Source organism: Protopterus annectens, chromosome 6.part0 (assembly GCF_019279795.1).
Source record: "Protopterus annectens isolate FY-2018-M chromosome 6.part0, PAN1.0, whole genome shotgun sequence".
Lineage (NCBI taxonomy): Eukaryota > Metazoa > Chordata > Ceratodontiformes > Protopteridae > Protopterus > Protopterus annectens.
In genome coordinates this window covers 1,127,761,409-1,127,781,499 of record NC_056737.1, presented here as the reverse complement: position 1 = coordinate 1,127,781,499, position 20,091 = coordinate 1,127,761,409, and positions in this window count along the sequence as shown.

Sequence of the window (20,091 nt, the reverse complement as noted above, 5' to 3'; positions counted from 1 at the left end):
TCAGACGAATCAGTGTTCCTGGAGGCGTTTGAAGCAGGCCCGTCTACCTCTTGGGTGTCCCCTCCAGCCGACCCCCTGGTAGACTTGATTACTATCAGGGCGTGGAAGGAGCCGGACACTGTGGAGCCAGTCCCCAAGCGCCCGGACAAGATTCTCAGCCCACCCTCTGACAAATCCCACTGGAGCAAAGGCCCCCCTGTAGATGCCATGTTGGTGGCGGCCACCAAGAGAGAACTTGCTCAGGAGAGTCCCTCGGTTCATCCCCCGAGCAAGGAGTCTCTGTCGATGGACCGCCTAGGGAAGTGGGTGTTTAGTTCGGCTACCTTCTCGGTGAGGTCGCTGAACTACATGGCACATGTGCTCAGACTACAGCGGGACCTTATCAAAGAGTACGCTGCATCACCCCCCCCCACCCCCGAGTCCATGTCGGCAGACAAACAATTGCACTCCACCTGGATGGCCACTCTATGATCCATATCGAACACCTCTATGCGGCTACTGTCTCATGCCACGGAAGGAGCCGCTAGAGCGGGCCTCATTATGAGATGTCAGGCCTGGCTCCGGCACTGTGATTTCGCGGAACCCTTTAAGGCGTCTTTTGCTAATGCCCCTTTTGATGGTTCTGCCCTCTTAGGCAAAACCGTGCGAGATACGTGGTCCAGAGCAAAAAGGACGGGAAGAAGTCTAACGTCTGAGACCGCTTCTCTGCTCCCCAGAAGTTCTTCTCTAAGAACCAAAAGGGACAGAAGATGTGGTTCCGGAAGTCGCAACAGTCCTGTCCCGCTCCGGACTCCCAGCCCTTCCACGGCAGAGGAGGGCAGGGTGGACGCTGCCCTAGAGGCAGAGGGGTCCCGCGGAACTTTGGATCCAGAGAACCCTTCTCGGACCAACCCATGCAACACCCCTGAGGGGTTGCCTGACTGCTCCACTCTGGAGGCAGTTGGGGGACGTTTCTCGAAGCACCCGGCAGCTTGTGAGTCCATCACGACAGACCGCTAGGTGCTTCACATCATATCCAGAGGATATCAGATTCCCTTTTCTCGTTACCCACACAGCCCCAGATACCTCCCCGATGTCCCACCCAATCAGAGGGAGGCCGCAGCAATGGAAATCCAACATTTGCTGGAAAAAGAGCCATCCAACACGTCCCCCCAGACCAGTGCGGGTCTGGGTTTTACTCCAGGTTCTTCTTGGTGCCAATAAAGACGGGGGACTTTAGACCAATCCTCGACCTCTCTTCCCTGAATCTGTCAGTAACCAAAGAGAAGTTCCGCATGGTCACTCTTCAATCCATTCTCCCCCTTTTGTGGGAGAACGATTGGATGTGCTCTATAGACCTCAAGTATGGACAGGCAATCCAGGAGGTTCCTCCACTTCCGGCTTGGAGCCAGTCATTTCCAATTCAGGGTCCTCCCCTTTGATCTCACCACAGCCCCCAGGGTGTTCATCAAAGTGTCAGCAGTGATAGCGGCCCACCTGAGGCTCCAGGGAATTCAGGTCTTCCCGTACCTGGACGACTGGCTCCTGACTGCCCCGACAAGGCATCTACTCTGTGCAGCCAGAAACTACTTTCTTCTTCTAGCTCCCCGGCTGGGGATCACTATCAACATAGAGAAGTAGTCTCTTATTCCGACTCAGACAATAGACTTCATAGGGGCCAGATTAGACACAAACTCCTAGCTTTCTTGACCACAGACCAGCTACTAACCCTGAGGCTACATGTGCAAGCCATTCTGCAATCTCCAGCTCCCCCGGCAGAATTGGTCCTGAGGGATCTTGGCTTGATGGCAGCAGCAATCAACCTATTGCCAATGGCACGTTTGAACATGAGGGTCTTGCAATGGACCCTGCAGGTGCAGTGGTCCTTTCTTCACTATCCTTTGAGCCATCCCGTTCCCCTCAGCAGGGCTTGCAAGAGGGCCCCTCCTATGGTGGCTCCAATCCCCAGACCTCCAGCAAGGACGCCCCTTTTCTATGACCCCTCCACTAGCCACGGTGACCACGGATGCCTCCCGCCTCTGGTGGGGAGGGGCATTGTTCGGGCAGGACAGTCCAAGGCACGTGGGACCTCACTGAGACCTCACTGCATATCAACGTCCTAGAGATGAGGGCAGTGCTGTTAGCGTTGCAAGCACTTCAGGACCTTCTTCCTGTAGGAACGATTGCGATTCAGTCGGACAATGTCAGTTGTCTGGTAAATCAACAAACAGGGGGGAACCAGGTCTTACCCACTCTGCCGAGAGGCCGTGAGGGTGTGATAATGGGCGATCTCCACCAACCGCTTTCTCATAGCAATGCACATTCCGGGACGGTCCGACATCCTAGCGGACAAACTAAGTCGCACCATCCTGCTACCATAAGAGTGGTCTCTGAATCCCGAGATAGCGAATCGGATTTTTGCCAAATGGGGTCAACCCTGTTGCGATCTCTTTGCCTCTCCTAACACAAAATGTTACAACTACTTCATTCTTATTTCCCCCTCTGGGGAACCCCTGAGAGATGCTCTGCTGCATGCTTGGCCTCCCAGTCTTCTTTATGCTTACCCTCCTCTTCCTCTGATGCTGAAGTTTCTTCAGAAAGCCAGCCAGTTGGGGAGCAGGATTATCCTCATTGCCCCGTTTTGGCCTCATCAAACCTGGTTCCCTTACCTTTGGTCTCATCTGGTGAATCCTCCTTGGATTCTGGATCCCCACCCGGATCTAATATCCCACCCCCTAGATCTCCCAGTCCAGAACCTGGACAACCTCAAGCTCACAGCTTGGCTGCTCCAGTTCCACTCGTAGCTAGGACTCCCGGCATCTCTTCCCCAGTTAAAACTATTCTAGTAGCAGCGCACAAGCCTTCTACTAGAACGATCTATAGCAGCAAATGGAAACGTTTCTCCATTTGGGCGGAACACAAAAATTTGGATCCTTTTACAGCTCCTTTGCCCGCTGTATTTGTCAGGACCGTTTCATCAGAGGGCTAGCTCCTCCACAGTCAAGGTTCAACTAGCAGCTATCTCTCATTATCACGTGGGAAATTAACTGGGCACTTTGATCTCCACGAAATTGTGCAAGACCTTTTTGAAGGGCACCTTTCTGCTCACCTCCAGTGAAGGATGTAGTCCCTCCTTGGGATTTAACGCTGGTGCTTCAGGCCTTGACAACTCCCTCTTTTGAGCCTGCAGCTACAGTAGATCTTAAATTCTTGTCATGGAAAACAGCCTTTCTTGTCGCTATCACCTCGGCTCGCAGGGTCTCTGAACTACAGGCCCTCTGTGTAAAACCCCCATACTTAACCTTTCACAAGGATAAAGTTTACCTCGGGACCAGTCCCTCTTTTCTTCCCAAGGTTGCCTCTGAGTCTAATATTAACCAGTCCATCAACCTGCCGGTCTTTTTTCCTAATTACCTTAACAAAGGGGAATACAAATTACACTCATTGGATGTGCATAGACAACTTCGCTTCTACATCCACAGGACATCTGGCCATAGGAAATCCGACCAGTTGTTCGTCTCCTTTGCCAAATTTAACTTGGGTAAATCTGTGTCTAAAGTCACACTGTCTAGATGGATTTCACAGTGTATCCTTTTAGCATATGGAAGTTCGGGCAGGCCCGCACCTCACGGAGTCCATGCCCACTCTACTCGATCTATGTCTACCTCTGCGGCTTTTAGAGCTAGAGTCTCTTTGGATGATATTTGCTCGGCAGCCACTTGGGCCTCATCTCATACCTTTATCAATCACTATAAATTGGACATTATCTCCAGAGGGAGAGCATCCTTTGGCTCTGCAGTGCTCCGGAACATCCTTCCATGAAGGCCGCCCAAGATTCAGGTAGCTGGGGATTCTGTCCCATAGGTTGCTGCACAAATTAAGTTAACTACTTCAGATTAAGAAGTTATGTACTCACCATAACATTCCATCTGAGTAGGTAAACTTCATTTGTCAGCAACCGTCCCTCCCTCCTGCCCCCTCACTTGTGAATGTCTTCATACTCGGGTCCATGGGTTTTACCCACTTATCTTGAGAATGCTAATTTTATAGCAGTCTCTGCTGTTGGGCAAACTTGATCTGAGGTCAGTCAGGGTTGGCAGGGGATTATGGGTAGGGGGAGGAGCTTGGAGCTCAGATCTAAAACTGTTGAAAACTGCCAGCTCGGATCCAAGGTCGGATCCGAATCCCATAGGTTGCTGACAAATGAAGTTTACCTACTCAGATGGAATGTTATGGTGAGTACATAACTTCTTATTTCAAGACACGACAGGTAGTCTGTGACTACCTGCCTTTGCTGTCCATACCCTCCAGACACCATTCTCCTGTCCATAAGGTTCTCTCACTGTCTTCCACTTTGGCAAAGCATTACATCAGACAGGTGGGTCTTGTCTATTGTAAAAAAGGGTTACTTCATGACCTGGATCATCCCACCTCTTTGGAGAGGCATCCCACAGCCACCCAAAGACCAGCTGCCTCTCTTTCAGCCAGACACCTTCCTTTCTCAGGGAGCCATACAACCCGTTCCCTTGGCAGAAAAGGGAAAGGACTTTTACTCCAGACTCTTCCTACTACCAAGGAAGGATGGCTCATGGAGACCTATCCTGGATCTCTCCCACCTCAATCTTTTTTACAAGTACCCACCTTCTGTGTGCTTACTCTACAGACCATGTAATGTCTCAGGGATTTGTAGCCACTTTGGACATAAAGGATGCCTACCTACACATCCTGATAAGGCCGAACTACAGGAAGTACTTATGTTTTTCTGTAGGTTCCTCACATTTTCATTTCTCTGCTTTGCTCTTTGGACTCTCTACAGCTCCAAGGGTATTCACCAAGTGACTGGCTCCAGTTATTGCTTATTGCAATGTCCAAGGGATTCAAAATTTTCCATACCTGGAAAACAACCTAATAACAGGCAGAATGTCCCAGATCTGTACACCAACTACTACACAGTTATCTCAGTCCTGCAGGGACTAGAATTCAACATCAGTTACCCCTAGTATGACCTGAATCCCTCCCAGGACCAAGTTTTCCTGAGGTGCAGAATAAGGACAGATGCCATGAGAGTATTCCTTCCACCCCAAAAGGTGGAAAACCTAAAGCAGTACCTGCACTCTGTCCTCCACGCCACTGCTATGACAGCCAGACAATATCTTGGATTACTGGGTCATATGGCTTCCACTATCCCAATGCTGCCATTGGCAAAACTCCACATGAGAAAATTGCACTGATACCGGAGGTCCACATGGACCCAACACTCGCACCCCTTGGACTTCAACATTCCCTTCCTTCTATACTTCAGGAAGGAGATCCTGTGAAGGCTGGAGCAAGTCGCACTCAACCCAGGACTCCCCTTACAACCCCTTCCCCAAGTTCAGGTGATGTACACAGATACCTCAAATCTGGGCTGGGGAGCAGCTTTAGGCAGCCTGAGAGTGCAGGGTACTAGGTCAGACACCTTCAGGCAGGAGAACATCAGCATCAGGGAAATAGAGCAATCTTATTTGTCTTCAATTTTTCTACATATCCTAAAACAAGGACCCCTAAAATTGTTCAGACAACACTCCAGTTCTATGGTATGTGAACAAACGGGGGGAACAAAATCTTACTCGCTATGCAGACTTGCACTCCAAGCCTGGGAACTGGCAGCCCAATAGGCAGTCACCCTGCAGGCAGTTTATATCCCTTCAGCCGAGAACACTCAGGCAGACACTGAGTCGATCCATGTCAGTCCCACAAATGAATGCTTCACAGGAATGTGTTCCTGGACATTGTCCACAAGGGAGTTGCACCACAGATCTGTTTACCTCCCTTCTGAACAGCCAGCTAGTGTTTCACACCAGGCTACCCAGTCCCCTAGTGAGGGGAACTGATGTCTCTTCAGTCTCATGGAAGGGGATGTTTCTTTATGCATTCCACCTATTCCCACTCCTTCAAAACGTCCTACTGAAAATCCAACAGGATAAACTAAAAATCTTATTGGTGACTCCCTTTTGGCCCAGACAGCATTGGTTCCCCCTCCTTCTACATTTAGCCAGGGGTAGTCCTCGCAAGTTACCTCACAGAGTGGACCTTCTCACATAGTGCAAGAGATTCCTAATCCATCCTCACCTGGAATCTCTGAACCTAACTGTGAGTGATAGAATTTTAATTCCTTATAGATACCTTTACACCAAGGACATGCTAACAGTACTGCAGGAGGCCAGGAAACCCAATACTAGGAAATTCCATTTGTCTAAATGGAAACGTGTCTCCATGCGATGTCTACAAAGACAGCTGGACCCACTGCATGGTGAGGTCCTGTTAGTGCTGCCCTAGCTGTGTGAATTGTAATCAGGGTTGGCATATTCCTCTGTTAAGGCCTACTTTACTGCTATTTCAGCTCATCTGCCTCTTGACCCTCTCGCATCCAATCTCCCTGCAAAGTTATTCCTCAAGGGAATACTGCATCTCAGGACCCCAGTAGGCCAGTTCCACCTCCATGAGACCTGAGCTACGTTTTAGAAAAGCTCATGGTTGCACCCTTTAACCAGCTTTTTAAGCATCCCTGAAACACTGTACTTGGAAAACCGTACTCCTGGTTGCCCTGACATCAGCCAGAAGAATGTCAGAGCTCCAGTCCCTCATGGCAACTCCTCCCTTATTCCTCTTTCACAAGAATAGTGATCCTGTGGACTAACCGCCTCCTTCATGCCCAAGGTGGTCAATGAGCTGTCCTTAAACCAAGGGATTCACCTGCCCACCCTTCTCCCACATCCCCAGAATGACAGTGAGAGCGAGTCTAGTATTCCCTTGTTTACAGACAGCTTAGATTTTACTTTGACAAGACTAAGTCCATTAGGAAGTCAGTGCAATAATTTGTCTCCTTTCACCCCAGTGCTCTGGGAAAAGTGAGTAAACAATTTGTCTGGATTTTCAGGGCTGTATCTTTTAAGTCCCACTCCACTAAAGCCATGACTTCATCTGGAGCCTTCTTTACAGGACTGGATACTGCTTCCATTCTAGAGGCAGCTACATGGACAGCTCTCCAGACCTTTGCTAAGCACTATAGAATTGATCACATCTCCAGATCTATAGTGGGATTTGCTAGGGCAGTCCTACCTGGTTCCATAGAAAACAGTTCCAAGCCACCACCCCTCCTTCTCTTTGAGCTTTGGCACTCGCCCAAGAGTTTGGAATACTTCAACATGAGAATAGAAGGACATAGAATAGTTGTGTAAAAGTTTACTGTAGTCCATAGATGTCCTTCTCTCTTCCATGTCGCAGTATTCATTCCCTCCCTCCTACCACATTTTTTCAATTAAAACTATCCTTTCTTGGATGACACAGGACTTGTACAGCTATCCTGGGACTGGAGTTCAGCTGGGGCATTCAGTTCTGAGGAAAGGTACATGCAGACAAAACATTTGGGGCCCACGCACCCTCTGCCAGTCAGACGTCCCACATACCTAGCAGTGACTAGAAGTTTTTTATATACTGGCCAGATGATCTTCGTGTTTCACTGTTGCAGTCATCACATTTGGGTTATCCCTGCCAGGGTAGCCTTTGGCTGGCCCAAATACCAGAGACTTAGTATTTCTGCATCAGTTGCTGTCGCTTGAGGACTGACGTCAGGTCGTCAATATAAAGTAAAGCAGCCAATGTCATTACATCAGTCTTTCTTACTGTGGAGCCCAAAGCAGATGCAGTTCGCAAGAGCGCCGGTCGGCCACTACCCGAGTTTCATCTTCCGAACTGAAGCTGAAGTCTTCTAAAGCTAAGTACCCCAATGAGATCCCTTTTTCTTGCACTAACCAATGTCTGAAAAAGTTAACAATTGTCTCACCTGTGGAAAGCAAATACCACACCAAGACTTTCATTCTTACTGTGTCACTTGCTTATGCCCAGACCACGACGTCCCCAGATTTTGCTTCTGTGCCTTGTTCAACGCCAGAACTATCCATAGTCAGGCCCTTGTAGCTAGATATTTTCGCTTACAGTCCTCTAATTCTGATATGGCTTTGGTAAGCCATCCGATAGCAGATCATCCGAAAAAAACGTAGAGAGAGGGAGGCTGCAGAGGTCCAAACCTTCCAACGATGCTCCCATTAAGCTAGTCATCAGTAATCTGGTCCTCAGTGAGGCACTTTCTCAGCCCCTGATGCCAGCTTCTCTGGATTCGCAAGCTGCTACAGAGATCATTTTGCAGTCTGGTGTGCCACAAAATGTTTCGACTAAGGATCCTGCAGTGTCCTCTACCTTGGTTAGGTCCGGAGCTGCTGAGCAGGCACCAGCTTCTGAGGAAGTCCTTTGCACTACCAATTCTCGACACAAACCAACTTCTTTCTTGTCTACCGTTCTTTTGAAAACTACTGAGTTTTAGTTCCAGGTTACAAACCACACCCAAGAAACCAACCCAATCTCGGGCACCTGCTTCCTTGCCTCTGTCTCAAATGCCTAAAATGACAGAAGACCTTATCATGCTGATCAGGGGAAGCCACGCTACCCCCCCCCTTCCAAGAGAAAAATATCTGTCCCCTGTAGTTTTGTCTGAAAAGGAGTCCGATGACTCTGATGTATCTGAGTATGAAGACATGCAACCCCTCTCTGCTTATGAGGATTCCGATGCAGAGGATTCCATTCCTTCAGCCTCTCCCCCAGAGAATTTTTCCTTTGGGGAAACCCTTCATACCTTAAGGGAACATTTCCAATGGGAAAGTCAGGAACTACCCTCCGACTAAAAAGAGACTCTGAATTCTTAGATTTCCCATAGTACAGAACCCTGGCCATCCCCCCAGTCCTGGATGTTGTGGAGGATACTTTCCTGGAATCCAGCTTGACTCCTGACAAACCTCCCTCTTGTACCCAGAAAACCAGACTGGTATTAGAGTCCCTGACTCTCTCAAATTTCTTTTTAAAAATCCTAGTGCTGACCCTGAGGTAATTTCTCAAGGGCCTAAAGGAATTAAAGCAACCTCCAAGAATCCCACCCCCTCAGACAGGGATTCCTGAGCACTAGACAGATGGGCTAAAAAAAGTATAAACCTCAGCTACTCTTGCTATCCGAGCACTAAATTGTCAGTTCCATATGCTAAAATTTCAGCAACATATCCTGGAACTCCTCAAACAAAAAATGTCTTCCTTTCCTGCTTGTGCAGAATTTGAGGAGTTGCAAGAGTTGATACATTCTGCAAGTCAAGTAACTAAACACAGCTTGCACTGAGGTTTTGACGCCCTACAAGCTTCTTGCAGGGCAGCAGTCACTGGTTCTGTCCTTAAAAGGCATGCATGGCTTAAGGAACAGCCCATGCCAGACCATGTTAAATCTAAATTGTTGGATGCCTTCTTGCACAAAGACTACTTATTTGGCACTAAGGCAGAAGAGGTCTTAAAGATGGAAGAAAAAAAATATTTGCAAGGCACTTGTGGATTTCTTGCGGGTCCAGCCACCCAGGCTCAGCAGGCATTGTCCCTCCAAGCACTTGTCCTTTCCTCCTCCCACCAGGTCAGTTCAGCCCAGACCCTGGGGAACCAGACCCCACAGAGAGCAGCCACAGGGAATGCAGAGATGTTCGTGTTTCACTGTTGCAGTCATTACAATTGGGTTATCCTGCTTGCAGGCTACCCGCAGTCGGCCTGAATTCCAAAGTCTAAGTCCGGCGTTGGTTGCTGTCGCCTCCTCCCTGACGTCAGTGTGCCAGGCGTATAAAAGATGCAGCCGATGCCATTTTCTTCAGTCTTTCTTGCCGTGCGGTGCCCGAAGCAAAAGCAGTTCGCAAGTGCCGGCTGGCCAACTCCTGAGATTTTCGTGTTCGAATTTCAGATCCAAAGTCTTCATTAAAAGCCAAGTTCCCCGTTGGGGAAACTTTTTTCTTGCTCCAGACCGATGTCAGAAAAAGTTAATTGTATTTCTTGTGGGAAGCCAAATACCTCATAAGGACTTCCATTCTTACTGTATTCCTTGCCTAGGCCCCAACATTGCTAATTGTCGGTTTTGTGCTAGATTTAACCAACGCACCATTAAGCGTCGGTACGATTTTGCATTTCATTATTTTGGTAGAAGATTTAATTACATTGTCTGACAGCCATCTGACTACCGCAATTCAAAAGAAACCCAAAGAAAAAGACAGGCATCCGAGGTCCAAAACTGACAATGAGGCTGCTTCTAAGCCAGTAGCCGGTTCTCAGTGAGGCGCTTTCGCAGCCCCTGATACCCGCTACTTTAGAGCCGCAGGCCGCTTCCGACTAGACAGCTGGAAACTCGAGGTATTGGAACCTCGGAAATTATTTCCTCAGATGGGTCCAGAGCCGCTGAGCAGGCATCAGCTTCTGAGGGTGTTTTCAGGCCTACACAGCTATATGTTAAAACGACTTTAGCTTCAAAGGCAAAGACTAAAGCACCTCTAAAGACAAAGAAACAAGTACAACAGCCCCATGGATAGACCTCCATGCCTAAAAAACAGATACTCAAAATGGCCGAAGACCTAATTACTTTGATCAGGGGTTCCCATCCCCCTCCTGATAAGAGGCCTAGGCAAGAGACAGAATATGAATCTTCAGATCAGGTTTCCATTTCCTCTGATTCCTCTTCTGATCAGGAATACTCTCTTCCTCTCTGAGGATTCTGATGCTGAAGAATCTATCCCTTCAGCCTCTCCTGAGGATTATTCTTTTGGGGAAACTCTGCATACCATGAGGGAGCATTTCCACTGGGAGAGCCAAGATTATTCAGAATCTAAGAAAAGGCTCAGAGACTTCCTTTTACTACCTCAGCACAGGCCCCTTGCCATTCCACCTGTGTTAGACATTGTAGATGTATTTTCAGAGTCCAGTCTGACTCTTGACCTCCAGCTCCTGTTAAGCCAGACAGATACTACAGGGTTCCTGATTCACATAAATTTATTTTTAAGAACTCTGCTGCTGACCCAGAAACTATCTCTCAGGGTCCCAAAGGGGTCAAGGTTTCCACTGCAAAAAAACCCCTACCCCCTCTGATGGATTCTAGGGCACTGGACAGATGGGGTAAAAAGATTTACACTTCTGCTACCTTGGCTATAAGGGCTTTAAGTGGTCACTTGCATATGCTTAAATATCAGCAGTATGTTATGTCACTGCTTAAACAGAAAATGATAAATTCTGAATGTAGAGAAAACAAAGAAATGCAGGATTTATTGCATGCAGCTGAACAAGTGGGAAAGCATACTTTGCAATGTGGTTTTGATTCTCTGGAGGCCTCCTGCAGGGCCGCTGTTATGGGTTCGGTCATTAGGAGGCATGCCTGGTTAAAGGAACAGAATCTGCCTTATGTTAAAGCAAAATTATTAGATGCTCCATTACAGCCTGATACCTTGTTTGGTGTTAAAGCAGAAGAGGTATTGAAGAAAATGGAGGACAAAGCTAAATCTATGCAGACAGTCAAGGATTTCTTACAGGTACAGCCTTCAAGATTTAGCAGGCACTGGCCTACAAAGAATTGGTCCTGTCCAGTGTCAGACAGGCCACAAAGACGCAGATACAGACGCCCTAAAGGCAGATCCCCAGACCCAAGGCTCATACAGGTCTAAACAATGGGGTACTTCTACCTCCAAAAGTGTAGAAGACAAATCACAGCCATGCAGGAAACCGTCCCAATGACTTCCCCCTGCCTGTGCCAAGCACTTATCTTCTGGCAGCACCTTTAGGGGGAAAACTAGCACTTTTTTCTCAAAATTAGCACGTAATAACCCAGGACAAATGGGTCTTGGATATGGTGTCACAAGGCTGCAGATTTCACTTTCACACACTGCGGTGGTGGTGCTGCGGTAGCGTTGTCGCCTCACAGTAGGATGTCCTGTTCGATTCTCAGCTAAAGCGTCTTCTGTGTGGAGACATGCATGAATGGGCATACCTTTGTTGAAGGTTGTGCGTCAGGACTGGCAACTCTGTACGTAAAAATCTACTGCCAATCATTAGCGGACCGGTGTTCCGCTGTTGCGACCCCTAACCGGGAAAAGCCGAAAGTTACAACAACCACCCTGCCAAAGGCAAACTGTTTGCCAGACCTGCCAAAAAATCAATGGGCAGAGGCATAAAAGCAAGTGTCATCCCTCCTGGACATGAGGGGCATTCAGCAAGTACCACAGCAAGAGCAGGGATAAGGATTTTGCTCAAGACTGTTCTTGGTGCCCAGAAAGGACAAAGCCTGGAGACCAATACTGGACCTATCTATTCTAAACATATCTTCATATTCCAAGATTCAAAATGTTGACTCTGCAGCAGCTTCTACCCATGCTGGGCAAGAAGGCTTGGCTTGTAACTTTAGATCTAAAAGAGGCATACCTGCATGTCCCAATCAGACAATCATGCAGAAGATACCTTAGATTCATAGCTGGCTCAATGCACTACCCTTTGGCTTATCTACTGCGCCCAGGGTTTTCACAAAATGCCTGGCTCCAGTAATTGCATTTTGCAGACAAAGAGGAATACAAATATATCCTTGTTTGGACAACTGCCTTATTCAAGCAGAGAACAAGGACATTCTACTACAGCATCTGGCGTTTGTAAAAAGATTACAAACATGCCTAGGGTATACAGTAAACGAAAATAAATCAAAACTAGTACCCTCTCAAGAGATAATATTCCTGGGTGCAAACTTAAATACAACTGCCCAGATGGCTTATCTCACGCCAGACAAAGGCAACTGACTACTTATTTCAAAATGTTGGCAACAAAGACCCAGTTATCTGCAAGAAATATTCTGCAGGCTTTGGGCTTCATGGCATCCTGCATTCTGCTAATTCCATATGCAAGACTGCATATGAGGAAACTTCAAACGGGATCTAAAAAGTGTTTGGACTCAACATTGCCACAGCCTGGAAACAATTGCCCTCATTCCCTGCCTCCAACAGGAGTTTCGATGGTGGGTAAAGGCCTGTCACCACAACAAGGGGCAACCATTTGCTTTACCCACAGCCAGGCAGATATTAACAGATGCATCGGATTATGCCTGGGGGGCCCACATGGCAGGAAGATGTATTCAGGGCACATGGTCCGCAAGCCAAATGCATCTACATATCAACCAAAAAGAGATGCTAGCTGTTCTGAATGCCCTGTCAGCCTTCAAGGATCTACTTCATCCGGGACAACTACTGATAGACGGACAATACTACAGTCATGTGGTACATAAACAAGCAGGGAGGCACTCATTCCTACCCCCTATGCAGACTAACCATGACCTTGTGGGACACAGCATTGACTTACCAAGTATATCTGCAGGCACAATTCCTGCCAAGAAAGATAAATACTCTGGCAGACGAACTAAGCAGAAACCTCATGAATGCCCAAAAGTGGAAATTGGATCCGCAAGTCTTCAGCATAAGGAATTGGGGATGCCCGAACATCTGTTTGCTTCCCCTCACGACTGCCAACTACAGAGATTCTGCACAAGTACTTATCACAAGCAAGCATGGAAAGTGGATGCTCTATCTTTCAGCTGGAAAACCTTAACAGTATATGCCTTTCCTCCACTGCCTCTCCTCCCCAAGGTACTCATAAAAGTCAGACGAGAAGCCAAAAATGATACTGATTGCCCCAGACTGGCCCCGCCAGCACTGGTACCCAATCCTAAGGAACTTGTCTCAATACCCAGCCTGGACATTACCTCAAATTCCTCACTTACTGTCCCAACACAGCAATCTGATCCTGCGCTGCCAATTCAAGACCTTAAATCTGGCAGCATGGTGGATAATGTAGTCATTCAAAATGCACACCTCTAAAGCAGTGATGGATGTTATTTTGGGGGCCAGGAGGCCTAGTACCAGAAATTCTTATGCTGAAAAAATGGGAGAGATTCTGTGCTTATAACCAGGCAGAAGGGATTGACACGACTGTACCAAATATTCCTCAGATTTTTGCAATATTTAACTGAGATGCTGGACAAAGGCCTATGCTTTGAATCAAGATTCATGCCTCTGCCATTTCAGACAATACAGAGCACACCTATTTTTTCTCATCCTTTATATTAAGGCAGTACCTCAGAGGAGCCAAAAACTTGAGGCCTCCAAGGAGACCACCAATACCTGCATGGGACCTCAATTATGTCTTGGAAAAACTCACCCTGCCTCCTTTTGAGCCAGCCGCTACAGCTGGTATAAAATTTTTGCCATGGAAAATGGCTCTGCTCCTAGCAATAACCTCTGCAAGACGAGTCTCCGAGCTACAGGCACTCATGGCTGTGGAACCTTTTAACATTTTCCATCCAGATAGGGTCTCGCTGAGGACAAACCCGACATTTATGCCTAAGATAGTGTCCAGTGTGGCCCTTAACCAAACTGTTCATTTGCCAACCTTTTACCCAAACCCAAAGAATCTGGGTGAGAGACTTCTGCATTCTTTGGACATACACAGCTGCACTTCTACTTGGACAGAACCAAAACTTTCAGAAAGACTGAGCAATTACTAGTGGCATATGCTGCAGGATCACAAGGAATGGCTATCTCAAAGAAGACTATTTCAAAGTGGATAGGCCACTGCATTCGTTTCTGCTATTCACAACATGGCAAAACAGTGCCTAAGGGTATTAGGCCGCATTCAACCAGAGCAGCTGCCACTTCAGCAGCCTTCCTCAGAGGAGTAACAACCAAAGACATTTTAGAGGCTGCAACCTGGAGTTCAGTGCACACTTTTATAAAGCACTATCACTTACCACTCTACTCTAAATCCATGGCAGGCTTTGCCACTGCAGTTCTGCAGGGCCTCATAGCCGCTCCTAATAATATTTAGCTCCAGCCTCCCAACCTTAGCTTTGGGATTTAACCCAATTGTAATGACTGCAGCAGTGAAACACTATGAACATAGTACAGTTGTGTACTTACCATAAATGTAGATGTTTGAGTGTATTCACTGTTGCAGTCCAGGTTACCCTCCCACCATCCCCCTTATCTTTGCTGGAACTTATCTATACTTCTCTATTCTATACAACCTATGTGGTGTATTTACTTGTAGATGAAGGAAAAATTTACCTTGGTGCAATCATGCTTTATTGACATATTTTTAGCCTACCCTTTTGGGGGCACCTGACATCTGGGGCAAGAAAAACTGAAGAAAATGGCGTCTGCTGCATCTTTTATACCCCTGGCGCACTGATGTCAGTGAGGAGGTGACAGCAACCGACGCTGGACCTAGACTTTGGAATTCAGGCCGACTGCGGGTAGCCTGCCAGCAGGATAACCCAGTTGTAATGACTGCAACAGTGAATACACTAACATCTGTATTTATGGTAAGTACGCAACTGTACTGTCTAAGCAGTGGACTACTTCCACTTCAAAACCAGGGAGTCGTAGCCCACCCCCTTATGGTAAGAACTCGCAGTGACTCTACTCCCCCACCCCCTCCCTCTGTGCCCACCTCCACTTACCCCTAGGAGGAAAACCTCCTTTCATGCAAAAACCTGGGCCACCATTACCAACAACAGCTGGGTTCTCAACATAGTGTCCCAGGGATACAAATTTTCTTTCCACACCCTTCCAACTCCAAGAGAGTTCCCAGATCTACCTCAAAACCAGTGGGCAGAGGCATAAAAGCAAGTCCTTTCCCTGCTCTCCATGAGGGCAGTAGAGCATGTTCCTGCAGAACAGAAAGGCCAAGGTTTCTACTCCAGACTTTTTCTGGTACCCAGGAAAGAGGGCACCTGGTGCCCCATCCTCAATTTATCCACTCTAAACACCTTCCTGGTGATGAAGCTGCTACCCATGCTCTCCAAAGATGCTTGGCTAGCCACCCTAGACCTAAAGGAGGCCTAGCTCCACATTCATAGCAGGGAGTCCTGCAGGAAATATCTGTTTCAGAGTAGGATCTCAGCACTTTCAATTCTCTCTGCTTCCCTTTGGCTTATTTACTGCTCCCAGAGTTTTCACAAAATGTCTGGCTCTGGCCATTTCCTTTTGCCGACAAAGGAAAATCCAGATTTACCCATACTTAGATGACTGCCTAATTCAGGCAGACAGGAAATGCTGCTCAAGCACCTGGCCTTTGTAAAGTCCTTACTAACCTCCCTATGGTACACAAGCAATGAAAATAAATCCAAACAGGTACCCACCCAAAGGATTATATTCCTGGGAACAAGCCTGGACACAGCATCCCAGATGGCATTCCTTACACCAGAAAAGGAAGCCTTCCTGACAGCCTGCTTTCAACTAGCCACCCAGACCCCAGCTGTCTGCAAGGAAAATCCTGCAAGCTTTGGGGTTCATGGCATCTTGCATTCTACTCCTTCCATATGCCAGACTGCATATAGGGAAACTTCAATGGTACCTAAAAAGCCTTTGGTGTCCACACTCAAGACCTGGAGACTCTTCTGAGGCAAGGTATTACAGGTATAAAAGATTTTCTTTGGTGGGCAACGGCATGCTCCCTCAACAAAGGACTACCTTTCTCACCACCCCATGCCACCCAGACCCTCTCCACAGATGGCATCAGATTACACCTGGGGTGCACACCTTGATGGCAGGTGCATACAGGGCCAGTGGAGCCCACAGCAAATCCATCTGCACATCAACCAAAAAGATAGCTGTCCAGCACGCCTTCATAGCTTTCAAGCCCCTTCTCTCCTGAGGGGCTCTCGTGATCAAAACAGACAACACAACTGTGATGTGGTATATCAACAAGCAGAGAAGGACTCAGTCCTACCCTCTATGCAGGCTGCCCATGACACTTTGGCACAAAGTCTCTGCCATGCAACTCCACCTGTTAGTACAATTCCTACCAGGTTCTCTCAACTCTCCGGTGGACCACTTGAGCAGAAATCTTCTGGACCCACTCAAGTGGCAGCTCAACAGAAGAACCTTAGCTCTAATAACTAAGAAATTGTGCACCCCGAAGGTCTACCTCTTTGCCTCCCACACCAACCATCAGCTCAGCAAGATTTGCACCAGGGAGCATCACTGCAGGGCTTGGAAAGTGGATGCCCTGTCCTTTCCCTTTCCTCCACTACCTGTCATCCCCAGGGTACTGCTCAAAATAAAGGAGGAAAAAACGAGGACAATTCTTATAGTTCCAGACTGGCCTCGCCAGCAGTGGTTCCCCTTGCTGTGCAGCCTCTCCCCTCTGCCACCTTGGCATCTCCCAAACCTGACCCAGGGATGAAGAGGAATTCATGCATCCCCAATTGTAGACAGTTTGGCAGTTTAGCTTATTCCCTAACCCCCCCCAATCAATATGGCAACCTCAGCAAGCAGGTTGTAGATGTACATGAGGCCAGACACCCTAGCACTAGGAAGTCTTATGCTGACAAATGGAAAAGGATGTTCATCGTGTTACCCTGCTGCAGTCATTACACTTGGGTTATCCTGTCGTCAGGCGGTCCCGCAGTCAGCCGGATTTCCAAAGTCTTGGTCCGACGTCGGTTGCAGTTGCCTCATCCCTGACGTCAGTGCGCCAGGGGTATATATATTGCAACCGACGCCATTTTCTTCAGTCTTTCTTGCCGCGCGGTGCCCGAAGCAGAAGCAGTTCGCAAGTGCCGGTCAGCCAACTCCTGAGATTTTCGAATTCGAATTTTAGACCGAAGTCTTCTATGAAGCTAAGTACCCCATTGGGGAAACTTTTCTTGCCTCAGACCGATGTCAGAAAAATTTAATTGTATTTCTTGTGGGAAGCAAATACTTCATAAGGATTTTCATTCTTACTGCATACCTTGCCTAGGCCCTGATCACGACGTCACTTCTTGTCGTTTTTGTGCTAGATTTAATAAACGTACTATTAAAAGATGATTTGATTTCGCACAACACTTTTTTGGCAGAAAAGTTAATAACATGCCGTCAGAGCTTCCGACTACCAGCGTGCAAAAAAAGCACAGGGATAAGGATCGACAGCCCAGGCCTAAGCCTGATTCCGAGGCCTCGGTTGATCCTTATCAGTGAGGCTGCGACGCAGCCTCTGACTACCGCAGTTCAAGAAACCGAGACCGCTACAGATATTTTGACAGAATGTACTAGGCTGACGCAGCCTTTTACTTCAGGCCCTACCAACTATTTACCTTCCAAGGACGTCGGTGCTTCTGAAATGCCATTTGTTTCTGAAGGCGTTTTTAGACCGACTCTTACAGTCATTTTCTGAAGGCGTTTTTAGACCGACTTAGTCAAAACGTTTTCCAAGTCGAAGACTCCTTCCAAACCGAAAAAGGCTTCACTTCAGTCTCCTGTTCAAGGCCCTATGCCTAAGAAACAGATGCTCAAGATGGCTGAAGATTTGATTTCTCTTATCAGATGTTCTCAACCTCCTCCTGACAAAAGGCCTAGACTAGAGGAAGAATCTGCTTCCTCTGAACAACTATTTCTTCGGATTCCTCTGAGGACCAAGACTATTCCTTCTCTCCTTATGAAGATTCTGATGCTGAGGACTCTATTCCCTCAGCTTCCCCTCCAGAAGATTACTCTCTTGGGGAAACTTTACATACTATGAGGGAACATTTCCACTGGGAAGGTCAGGATTACTCTGATTCCAAGAAAAGGCTCAGAGCATTTCTTTTACTCCCCCAACACAGACCCCTCTAGCCATTCCTCCTGTTTTGGGCATTGTGGAAGATGTCTATTTAGAATCCAGTTTCAACCCTGACTCTCTGCCTCCTGCTCCGGCCAAGCATGACAGATACTACAGAGTACCTGATTCCCACAAATTTCTTCACAAAAGCCCAGTAGCTGACCCAGAGACTATCTCCTAGGGTCCCAAGGGGGCTAATGCTTCCATGGCTAAAAATCCAGTACCTTCTGAAAGGGATTCAAGAGCACTAGACAGATGGGGGAAAAAGGTTTATACCTCAGCCACTTTAGCTATGAGAGCTCTAAACTGTCAATTTCATATGCTTAAGTATCAGCAATTTCTGATATCTCAGTTAAAACAAAAGATGACCACCCTCCCTCAACAATCTGAATTGAAAGAAGTACAGGATTGGTTGCACGCCACCGAACAGGTAGGCAAACATACCTTGCAATGTGGGTTTGATTCTTTAGAGGCCTCTTGCAGAGCAGCTGTCACTGGATCAGTTATATGTAGGCATGCCTGGTTAAAGGAACAAAGTCTGCCTGATCATGTTAAAGCAAAACTACTAGATGCTCCCTTACAGCAGGATGTTCTTTTTGGTGTTAAAGCAGAAGAAGTTTTAAAGAAAATGGAAGATAAGGCAAAATCAATGCAGACAGTCAGATTTCCTACAAGTACAACCCCCTCGCTTCAGCAGAAACTGGCCAACAAAAAATCAGTCCTTTCCAGCCACTGACAGGCCTCAGAGGGGTAAATACAGGCGCCCAAGGGGCAGAGGACAACCACAAGCTCAGTATAAACCTCACCAATGGGGCACTCCAACCCAGAAGGGAGGAGAAGACTGGTCTCAACCCACCAGAAGGCAAACTCAATGACTTGCACCTCAGCTGGCCAAACGTAGCTCTTTTGTCAGCCCCCCTGGGGGGGAAGCTAGCACTATTTGCAGACAACTGGCACATGGTCACAAGACAAATGGGTACTAGACATAATTTTACGAGGATACAGATTCCACTTTCACACCTTGCCAATAAAAAGAGGAATGCCAAACCTGCCACAAAATCAAAGGGCAGAGGCTCAAAAGCAAATTTCAGCTCTCATGGCCATGAGAGCCATTCAAAGGGTGCCAACTCAAGAACAAGGCCAAGGATTTTACTCAAGACTCTTTCTAGTACCCAGAAAAGAAAATGCTTGGAGACCAATTCTGGACCTTTCAATTCTAAACACTTACAAGTTCCTAAATTCAAGATGCTAACACTACAGCAGCTACTTCCCATGTGGGGCAAGGAAGCATGGCTGGTAACGTTGGACCTCAAGGAGGCATACCTGCATGTCCCCTATCAGACAAAGTTGCAGAAGATACCTTCGTTTCATTGCAGGTTCAACCCATTATCAATTCTCTGCACTGCCCTTTGGCTTATCTACTGCACCCAGAGTATTCACAAAATGCCTGGCTCCAGTAATTGCATACTGCAGACCAAGAGGAATTCAAATATATCCATACCTGGACGACTGCCTCATTCAAGCAGAAAGAAAAGACATTATCTTACAACATCTGGCTTTTGTGAAGCACCTACTGAATTGTCTGGGGTACACAGTAAATGAAAAGAAGTCAAAACT